The sequence below is a fragment of the Cicer arietinum genome, chromosome 1 (assembly GCF_000331145.2).
Source record: "Cicer arietinum cultivar CDC Frontier isolate Library 1 chromosome 1, Cicar.CDCFrontier_v2.0, whole genome shotgun sequence".
Lineage (NCBI taxonomy): Eukaryota > Viridiplantae > Streptophyta > Magnoliopsida > Fabales > Fabaceae > Cicer > Cicer arietinum.
Window position 1 is genome coordinate 11,041,267 of NC_021160.2, and position 11,274 is coordinate 11,052,540.

An 11,274-nucleotide genomic window follows, 5' to 3' on the forward strand; every position below is an offset into this window, starting at 1 on the left:
GGGCCATCAACTCGAGTTATGAGCTTGACTTCTGATTTGAGTTGTCTTGATACTCTTTAACTTGAGGTTTCGAATGTGGAGAATGATTTGTCCTAACTTTGTCTTTAATAGGGAATAACTAAAATGTCTTCTGATCAATCTCTAGTTTATTTTCACCTGATGTTCTTGATTTCTTTCATGGAGAGATCATTAATGTTTGTATGAATATATTTAATCACTTATCTATGAATAAATCACTCAAAAATATAAGTTAAATAGTAACATAATCAAAATCATGATTAGTAATTAATTAACTGTTTGTTTATCTTCAAAACACTTGATTGCCTCAATAGTGGACACATCATAAATAAAAGATATAGGCAACTTGATAATTTAAACAATATCTATCTTTCTTATATTATATATAGATATAAATCAACAACTTTTGGTTGATGATACTCCATTGTATCCTGAAGCTTTCATTGTTCATTTGCATGAACCATCTGCAGCCACAATTCCACTCATGGATTTATACCAAGAAGTAGAAGAGACTCAAATTGTTGATTTTATTCAACAAGCTACCAAATTGGCTTCAAACTTTACAACCAATCTTCTTTTTTCCAAAGGTAAGAAACACCTTAACCTTTGGATTTGAGGCTATGATTCATTTCCTTGTGTTTCCTAGTCCAATTTATAATTTATCCATTCCTCCACCTCCACGAAAAACAAACATCACAACCACCAAGCCTCAACCAAACATCTCTGCAACCTTTGATACTTCCATCTTCAAAGAAGGGTGTGTTTCTAAAAAAGGGAAAACCACTTAAAAAGTATAGGAAGAAGAAGTTCCTTATCCTAAGTGCACTAAGCTCGAGAAAGAAGTGAGCAAGGCAATGAAGAATCTCAAAAAGATGTATCAATGCAACACCATCATTCTGAATGTCCTCTACAATTCTACTACTCAAAACGCTTTGATAGTTGATTGGATTACAAGAAATGTGCTTCCAAATTTATATTTTGTGACTAAAGCTCATCCAAACTAGATTATCATGAAATAGGATCTTCCTCGTTTATCCACTTTTTCATCCTCATATGACTCTTCTCCTTCCAAGTGAAATGAGTTTTTGTTGGATCCCTCATCTTTTTGTTGATGCCAAATGAGGGAGAAGAATTAGGGGAATGTTGGGGAAGTTTTACTTTCTAACTATTGAGGTAGCTCAAACTTAATCTTTTTTGTTGACTTTTGATTAGCTCAGTCTTTTATATTAAGCTAAAATTAATTAATATTTATTTATGTTTTAATCATCATGCTTATGGGATAATTTGTTTGAAAGTTTCTATTCCTTTTTTATTAATGAGTAATTCCTTTTCTGTTTTAAGTATGTTTGAATCATTGTATTTTTTATCAAAATGAATGAACATTGCTATGGTTCCAAAATGTTTATGTTTTAAAGTCATATTTGTAAAAAATGAGGCATATATAGAGGGGAATTTTATACAAAAATCCTCAATTAAAAATCATTGATTATTTTGCATTAAATCAGAATAAACATTGAGTACTAATTCAGAATGTGCCATCGTCAAAAAGAGGAAGATTGTTGAGGCAAAATCCTTTAATTAAATTATTTTAATGATAAAAAATTTTAATTAAACAATGATATAATTAATTCTGATTTTATCAAGTGATCTAATATTAGCTCTTTATAGTAGTCATAAGACCAATTTTTATTGAAGGTTAGACAAGCTTTTGAAACATACACATACTTGAGAGTGTTCATCATCCTCAAAACTAAAATTGTTCATCACTAGTCTCACTAATTAAAGATAAGAAGATATTCATTATGACAAAAGTAGAAAAAGTAATTATGCATCTATTGATAGTGTAAAAAGAATAAATGTCATAGTACAAGAAAACATTATCTCAAGTGTCATTAAAACAAAGAATCTTATAAAATAGGTAAGCTGACATTGATCACGCGAGCAATGACAAAAATACACTTTGTGCAAATCTGATTTCAGTTTCCCAATCAGACACGAGGACAATGAGAAGAGAGTGTTTTACACTGCAAGTACAATGGACAACTTAATGCAAGCTCATCCATCTCAGTTTATAGCTCATTGCAAGTTATCATAAGCTGCCAAGAGAATGATCCAACACCTCTACCATCTTCATACAAATGAGGATGTCTTCATACAAACGAGGATTGTAAGACCCGCATTTTTCTTCATTAGGGTCAAGTTTCGAAGACAAAACTATTTAAGGCGGGTAGAATGTAACATCCAGACATTTTGAGATAATTATTCTAGAAATTGTCGGTGATAGTTACTATTGTAGTGTGTTATTTTAACTTTTTATAATAATAATAACAATAATAATAATAATAATAATGATGATAATATAAAATAATAATAATAATAATAATAATAATAATAATAATAATAATAATAATAGTAATAATAATAGTAATAATAATAATAATAAAAGGGAACGGTTAAAAATAAATTTCATGGCTTAGGTTGAAATATCACTTTCTCCATTTAATACCACTTTCCCCACTTCTGACTTAATGTTCCCCATTTCTGTTCCTTTGGGTTAACGTTCCACACTTCTGCATTCTCCGGCTTAAGCTTCCCCACTCCTAGCTTAATGTTCTCCAAACATAAAAAAAAAAAAAAAACAAAACGGACGTCTTCCATTCAAAAACGTTCTGCGGTATAAAACAAAGGGAGAGACTATTTTGATAGAAAAGGCAACCACCAAAAGAGAAAATAGAGGAGTAACCCTATTCTCGATTTTGTTAAATCAGTCTCAGAAAAATATCGATTGCGCATTCGTTAACCATTGGATCGGACTGATTTTTGGACAACAGGTTCGCAACATTCAGGTCTTCGTTTTCAATGGTCGGATCGGCAAAAAGACGTCCAGAGAGGGAGAAACCGTGCTCGCACAGCGACAGGTGTGAAACGAGTGAAACAAGAGTTTGTGAAGCATAATTCTAGAAACAACTTTGGTAACGGTAAGGGCATCACTCCATCTGCTTTCCTACTTGAATTATATGTGATATAAATGTATTGTTATGTTATGTATTGGTTCTGTTTGTGTGTTATCTTCAAAATGAATATTAATAACGGTTGTGCTTGATATGCTCAAATTGTGGAAAATGAATGTTATATTATACGTTGTTATAATGGTTGTGTTTGACATGTTGTGGTTATTCAAGGTGATTATTGTGTCTAAACTAAGTTTATTTAGGACAAGGTTGGATGATTTTGAGACGCTCTGGTTGAGTGATCTATATTGTTACTAACAACAGTGTCATTCATGCATTCATAGTTGTGTGGTGTATCCATAATTGATTGGAGCCCAAAGTTGTGTGGTGCGTCCATAATTGATTGGAGCCCACAGATCCTTGCGGGGATTTTGAGTTAGTGGTGTTGCTTGAAAGGACCCACGAAGCCCTTGCGGGGAGGTGATATTCCGAAATCATGCATTGACATATAATCTAACAAATAGATTGTGCATTTTGGTTGATTTGTATCTTTAGTGCGTTGTGATTTTTAACTGTTAAATGAAGTATATGATTTATTTATATTTTTGCTATGACAACTATGTATGCATGCATATTTTCTCTGTGTTTGTTATTTGGAGATGACCCTTACATTTGGCAGGGCGTCACATATAGTGTTACTTGAGCGAATAATGTCACGGTCAACCCAATAGGAGAAATGCGATGAAGTACAATAGCATGCAGTTGAAGGCTCCGAGATACTTTTGTGTCGGGGTTAGACTTGTTGGGTGAGTTTTCCACAAGTCCAAAGTTCATGACCAACTAGGATTTACGTTTTGGTAGTAAAACGTCAAGAGTTTTCGCTCTAGGAGTTTCTTTTGTTTAACGTATTAAAATTACTTTTAGTAATTGCAAATACTTTGATTTATTAATTTTTGAGATATAATTAAAATAGTTATTAAATGATTTTAAGGTAAATGAGTGTTTGAGATAATCATAAATAAATAAATAAATAAAACGAATTTGTAATTTTACGTTTAGAACTTCGTTAGTTAATGTCTCGAAAAAGCGGGATGTTACAAGGATGATCATTAACTTCCTCAAAGAAGAGTGTTTACGAAGATCGAAGAGGACATTTACCTCAATCACATAAGATGTTCTAGAAACTGGCCTTAACACTTTTGGACATATGCCCAACGATTATAATTATTCTCTACAACAAAAAGAAGTCTTCCTAGGTCTATAAATAAAAGGTTCTTCAAGCTTCAATCTTAAAGAGACTACAATCAATCATATTTCACTTTCTTGCAAAGCTATCAACATTCTCTTGAATTATCAAGAAACACACTACTACTCTTTTTCATAGATTCTAGGATAAAATATTTGAGTGTATTTTTAGCTCAATCTATACTAATAGTGTTGTAATTATATCCAAACAATCATCATTATCATTTTGTTGTAAACATCATCAAGTTTGTCTAGGTGGGCGAAAACTTGAGTGATTCATATAACTATGTTGAGGCAGAGAAAATACAAGTTATCATCAAGTGTGACTAAAGAAAAAGATTAAGTCGAGTTATAGATTAGTTTACATTAGGTGAACTAGAATATTTCTTGTATTTGATTTATTTAATATTTTGTTATTTCACCAAATCACACTCCTCTCACCTTTAGTTAACTTCAATTCTTGAATATTCTCAAAACACAAGTATGCTCATTATACTATAATGAAATTTCCAAGTTTTTATGATCTTGAGATAGATTTTCAAAAGTGAATTCAAAAAAGGTCACAATTCAAACCCTCTTTTCTTATGATAAATATATTCACTTCATATTCCTCCTTTCAGATTGATGACTTTTTCACTAAAACACATTTCATTAAAAAAATGTGTTTCTTGATTGAAAACTTTTTTATTTTAATGATTGATTGATAACTTTTGATGGTTCTAGTTAATGGATCCCAAGTTTGAGGGAGATGATAGATATTATATTTATTTTAAGTTTAAGGCTTAATTGCACTTTTGGTCCCCCTATTATAGGTGAAAATCGAAAGTAGTCCCCCTCATTTTGTTTGTCCCCAGTTTTAGTCCCCTAAACTGAATTTGAGTCCAAATCATGATGAGTTGTCATTCTTTAATGACGTGTCAATAAAAGGGTGACGTGACAGACGCTTATATAGAATAAACTTATTATTATATTATTTCTGATTAAAAAATATCATTTATATTTTTAAAAATACAATTTAATTGTTAAAATTAAATTAAAAGAAAAACAGCCACAATTCAACAAAACCCTAAATCAAAATCTGAAGCAGAAGCATATGAACTAGCTTGAACCCTAAATAAAAAAACAGCCCCAATTCAATAAAACTCTCAAATCGTAGAGAAACTAATTCTATTAATTGATAAAAATAGAGGCAAGCCTAAATTATAACTATATACACCAACAGTGAGATATTTTTTTTTTTTTTGTGTGTCTGTGTGTGAACAAATGTGTAATCGTTATTTCAAAAAATAGTTAAAAAGCGAAATTGACCATATTGCCATTGGCATCCTTGGGTAGTGTAGCAAACCGCGGTTTGTAAAATTCATGTTACGTTCTGGGAAAAGAATTGAAGCCATGTATACAAAATACAATAGTAACACATGCTTTCAATTCTTTGACGCTTTCTCGTCTGCAATTCTAAAGTCTATATGAGAAATTTAACATTTCGTAATGCACAAGGATATCGAAAAAATACTTAATAATAATAATAATAATAATAATAATAATAATAATAATAATAATAATACAATACTTAATAATAATAATAATAATAATAATAATAATAATAATAATAATAATAATAATAATAATAATAATAATAATAATAATAATAATAATAATAATAATAATAATAATAAAATAGAAACTTTGCTGAAATCATTTTTATACATTGCATTTTTGCTTAGAAATTTACCTGTAGCTAGCTATAGCTTCTTTCTTCAATTCCATCATTATATATATCCATTTAATAGCTTCTTCATTACTCATCAATACTTATTCTCATACATAAACGTGTTTATTATTTATCTATCTCTTTTCAAAACTTTGAACGAAATCATTGCTAAATTGCACCATGAGTTCTAAAGACAAATCCGCTGGTAGCTATCTTTGTCCAACTACTAGGCCATCATCATCATCATCCTCAACATCCACTGCTGGAACTAAACATGCTACAATGACAAACGTCTTTGCCAAGAGAGAAACTAAAAGTAAAAGTAATTTTCTTTTCCCAGCTTGTTTAATAAACAACTTTTATTCTTCAAATATTTTTAAGCAAAAAACAAAAAACATCAATAAATAAATGATGATCAAACAATAATTCATGATTTTAAATTATTGGTGCTATCGCGGATGCGATTGAGAGTTTAGTCCAACCATGACACATATCTTTGGAAGGAGAAATAAGGTCACGGTTTTAAATTGCAGTCCTCAACTGCAATTGCGGCAGTCATACTGCAAATTTTAAAGTCTCTTCAACGGCATTCTAGCCACAAAATAGGCTACATCAACCGCATTTAAATGCATTTTTCCACAATATAAAAGTTTGTAGTATAACTGCAACTGTAATTTAAAATCGTAAACGTACTAGAAATATATATTTTCATCAGTGTTTAATAATTACACCCTTTGATTTATTACTAATTTTACTTAAAATGCATAATTATATGTTGGATTTTGCTCACTCAAATTACGTTTTAAATCTTTTGCAGAGTAGCTAGTATGGAACAGAAGGGACCATTTATAGAAGTTGTTATATATAACACATATACCTATGTTTTGTTTTATTAATTCATTTATTCCAATTTTATTCTTATATGTTTATTCTTCATGTATTATAGAAAAAGCTAGTAGGTTTTATTTCGGAAGTATACACTATTGTATTTTAATATATTTGTTGTACTTGTGCTCTATATCATAAGTTGCATGATCCCTATTGATTAATTAATGGATATATACAGTGACATTTGTTTAATGGCGGTTTATGGTTTTGATATAGTAAATCCATCCGAAAGATAAAAAAATAATGAATGTTTAGGGTTGGGTCTTGGCAAATTAAAAGTTAAACTTTAATATACAGTCAAATATCTAAAGGATTGAGCTCTTCCACAATCAAGATTCATGTTGTTTTTGAGTTTCGAAAAACTGTTTTAAAATAAATTTATGTCATCGACGATATTATTAGGTTGACTCGGGGACTAGGTCATTCTCTTTAAACATTTCGTAATACTGCTCAAATTGTGTAAGACAGACTATCAACCACATGAAGTCTCTAAGATAAAATAGTTCAGACAAACTATATCGGAGTTCTACTACACCGTAGAAAACCATACCCAATGGTCATACCTCTACCTTATAAATACTACTGATGTATGATATCCCAATATTTGGGACTTCTACATTTTTTTTACACAACATTCTCTCTAAGTTTCAACTTATTTCCAACAATCCCCCACTTGAATTTAAAAAAGTGTTTCTGAAATAGTGTCAAACACTTCTATATGGTCGTGCATAAACATAGGTGTCTCTTGATTTGAACATTTGCATAGTAAGTAAGATTCAAATTCTACAAAAGTGACTCGTAGTCTTGAACTTTATCTTTGACATTAAACCCACACAATATTTTCATATGGTGTATTCTCAAAAGCTCGTGAATTAATGGTCTTGCACATCTATCCTAGTATAGTGAACACTCTAAAAATTCTGGCTCAAAATTCCATAGGAAGCGACTCCACTTTCACATTCACATAGGTAAGAGTCTATCAAGAGTACTCTTGTAGCTAGGTACTCCATTCCATAAAGGGTATAGATCTCATTAAGAGTTTATATTACCTCATCCTTTCATCGCTCCAAGAATCATCTTTCTTTGATTTATAATAGCTTGTTCATCTCATATCACTTCACGACTTGTTATTATCCATTGAACCTAATTCTTGAGATCTCTAGTCTTTTAGATCGGGTTACCATCATGAGTGACTCTGTAGGCATTAGTATCATCCTTTTGGATGTATTTAAGACTTTCTCTTTAGCTAATCCTTTCGTCAAAAGATCTACTAAATTTTCATCAGTGCATATATGATCCACTAAAACTGCTCATTTAGAAAGTAATTCTTTAACAATGTTGTGCTTACGATGTATTTGTCGTCTCTTATCATTATAATAATGATTTTCGATCTTTGCAATAATCGCGGTACTATCGCGGTGGATCAACACAGTTGAAATTGTTTTTTCCCATAAAGGGATCTCAGCTAGCAACATCTCAACCAGGTCACTTCTTCACTAGTAGTAGCTAGTGCTATCATTTTAGACTTCATAGTGGACTAGGTCAATATCTTTTTTTCTTCAATTTCTAAGATACAACACCACCAGTTATACTATAAATATAGCCACAAGTTGCTTCAAAGTCATATGGTAAAGTGTTCCAATCAACATCTCTATATCCTTTAAGGACGACATGAAATCTTTGATAATGTAATCTGAGACTCGTTGTCCTTTTAAGGCATCTCATGACTCTTTTGATAACGTTTCAATGCTCCATACTAGGTATACTGGTAAACCTGCACAATAGTCCCACAAAGTAGGCAATGTCGGGTCTAGTACAGTCAGTGGCATACTTGAGACTACCAATGATGCTCTCATATTCAGTTTGTCTAACACATTTACCAGTGTTTTTGAAAAAATTCACACTTGGATCAAATGGTGTGCAAACAGGTTTTCAGTCAAAGTATTTGTATTTAAAGAAATTTCATTTTTTTGACCTAGTAATCTTGATTTCAATGATTACACTCGTTTCTCTGAAGTCTTTCATATCAAAGTTGTTACAACAACAATGATTTCATAATATTTACAGCATGAATGTTTGGACCAAATATGAGTAGGTCGTCTATATAGAAACATATTATAGTGAAAATTCCATTTTCAGATTTATAAATAAATACATTTGTCACTTTAAACTCATTCGAAATAATCAAGTTATCAAACTTTTCATGCCATTGCTTTTGAGCTTGTTTAAGACAATGCATAGATTTATCTAACTTATCGACCTTGTTTTCTTGTCCACGAATCACAAAACCTTCAAGTTATTCCATATAGATTTAGTCTTCCAAGTAATTCTAGTGACCAGTGAAAAAGTGTCGAAGAAATCTATATTTTCTCTTTGTCTAAAACCTTTGGCTACAAGGCAAGCATTGTATTTCTCAATAGTTTCATCAGGTTTTAGTTTCTTTAATTGATTTAAAACCTATTTGTAACACCCCAAAATTTTCATATATATTATATATGTATCTTTTTAGTAATTGTTATTATTAAATTAATAATTATTCTATGTGTAAATAAATTAAATTAAATTTTATCACACTCTATTCTACCTAAATAATTATAATCTTCATTTTTATTTAATTGTTTTGACGTGACAATTACATGGGGACTATTTATGATGTCATTATTTCATAAATGGACATTTTTTTATTTGATTAGTTTCGATAATCATGAAATTGATGTGTTAGATATGTTTGTTTTATATTTGTATGTGTGAGTGGTATTCTTGTCTTGCTTGATTTATTTTAGTTGATAAAATATCAGTTGAATTATTTAATTAAATTAGAATTTATATAAGTTATATTGTTTGTTAGTTTTATTTGCGACCCCAAATAAGTATTTATTTTAGGAGATATTATAGAGTTAGTGAAACCAACCTTTATGTATAAGTGTTTTGAAAATATTTTTGGTTCATCCTATAAAAACAAAAATTAGTGACTTGACTCATTCTTTTACTCTCCTTTATGACAAGATTTTATGACAATTCATGGTGTTTTCTTGACATAATGTGCATTAATTCATTTTAAACACCCTTAATTTATTTTTTAAAGGAAGATTATAAATTTAATTATAAGTTTTTTTGTGCAATTAAGAGAGGACACAAAAAGACTATTGTCCTTTTTGTATCTCATGCATTCATCTCTTTTAAACTAAAATTATAATTTTATTATAATTGTCTACAAAAATAATTCTATGAAATTTTTGGTTTCGTAACTATTAGATAAAAAAATTAAAAGGGTGATGTGACAATCTCTAATTTATTTATTTAATTAAAATTAGTGTGTGACACCCTTCAATATATGGTGAACTCTATTAGTTAATCCAAATTAACTCATACATATAAATACACATGATTTCAATTGGCTTTGTAACAACCTAATAAAATTAAAGAAATAGTAATTATTGGTAGTATAATGTTGGAATTAAGTGCACTTCAATTTTAGACAAGAAATCAATGGTAATAGTGCAACGTAAATAGCTTATATGTTCATACGTTTCCATTAGGCATCTTGTTGTCACACCTATTTGTCATTCGTACACTCTCAAAATAATTTTCTGAGTCGTAAATTCCAATATCTATCGGTGTTGAATTCATTACTGCCTTGTGAGCTATTTCTCGTGCAAATTTAGAGGTGTTAAGAAAGAAAGCTCCTAAGGTAAGGGCTTTTCCCCGTGCAATGTTAGGCTAGATATTAAATTAATAGTTTGTAAGATATTGATATATGTCTTGATGTCTTAAAAGAAAAATATTGATTTCTGTTTGCCTTAAAGAATTTAACTATAATATTATGTTTTTATGAGTAATATGTTTGTTTTGATAAACTTAATTATAAAATTTCGATTTTTATTATTATAACATGAGTAGTATGTTTGATGTCATATATTTGATGTAAAGTTATTATTTTTGTATCGTTTATGTATACTTAATTATAAAGTTATGATATTTATTATGATCTCATGAGTAATATTTTTTTTTAAGATATCTTTTATTTAAAGTTTTGATTTTTGTGCTATTTCGTTTCAAAGTTTTGATTTTTAAGAAATCTATATGAGTTTTGGGGGAATTGGTGAAAAGTTTTAATTTTAATTATGATAAGATGATTAAGTTGATTTTTGTGACGTGTTTAACGACAAACCTTGATTTGTATGACTAAATAACAATTAATCGGAGAAAATTTATAGTAGAAGAAATAAAATTTATATTTGTATGTGTTATTCGTTATTTGAGTTTTGAGTTATATTAATAACACGTTAATCCAATTTTATAGGTTACAAATGAAAGTTACGACTGTAAGACATTTATTCACGTGTTTGTGTGTTATATATTTAGGATAACATATTTATTGACTCTTGATTGGAAGCGTCCATGAGAATAAAACTTTTGATGTCATATGTGATTAAAATTTTATCTTGAATATTTTATATT

At 29.7% G+C, this 11,274-nt stretch overlaps 1 long non-coding RNA gene across 1 annotated transcript; it reads left to right on the plus strand.

Annotated features, from left to right (window-relative positions):
• Positions 1-6,036: 6,036 nt before the first annotated feature.
• Positions 6,037-6,943, plus strand: LOC113785403 (uncharacterized). The gene is made up of 2 exons (XR_003471478.2): positions 6,037-6,247; positions 6,743-6,943. It is a non-coding gene; the product is annotated as an uncharacterized lncRNA (long non-coding RNA).
• The last annotated feature ends 4,331 nt before the right edge of the window (positions 6,944-11,274 follow it).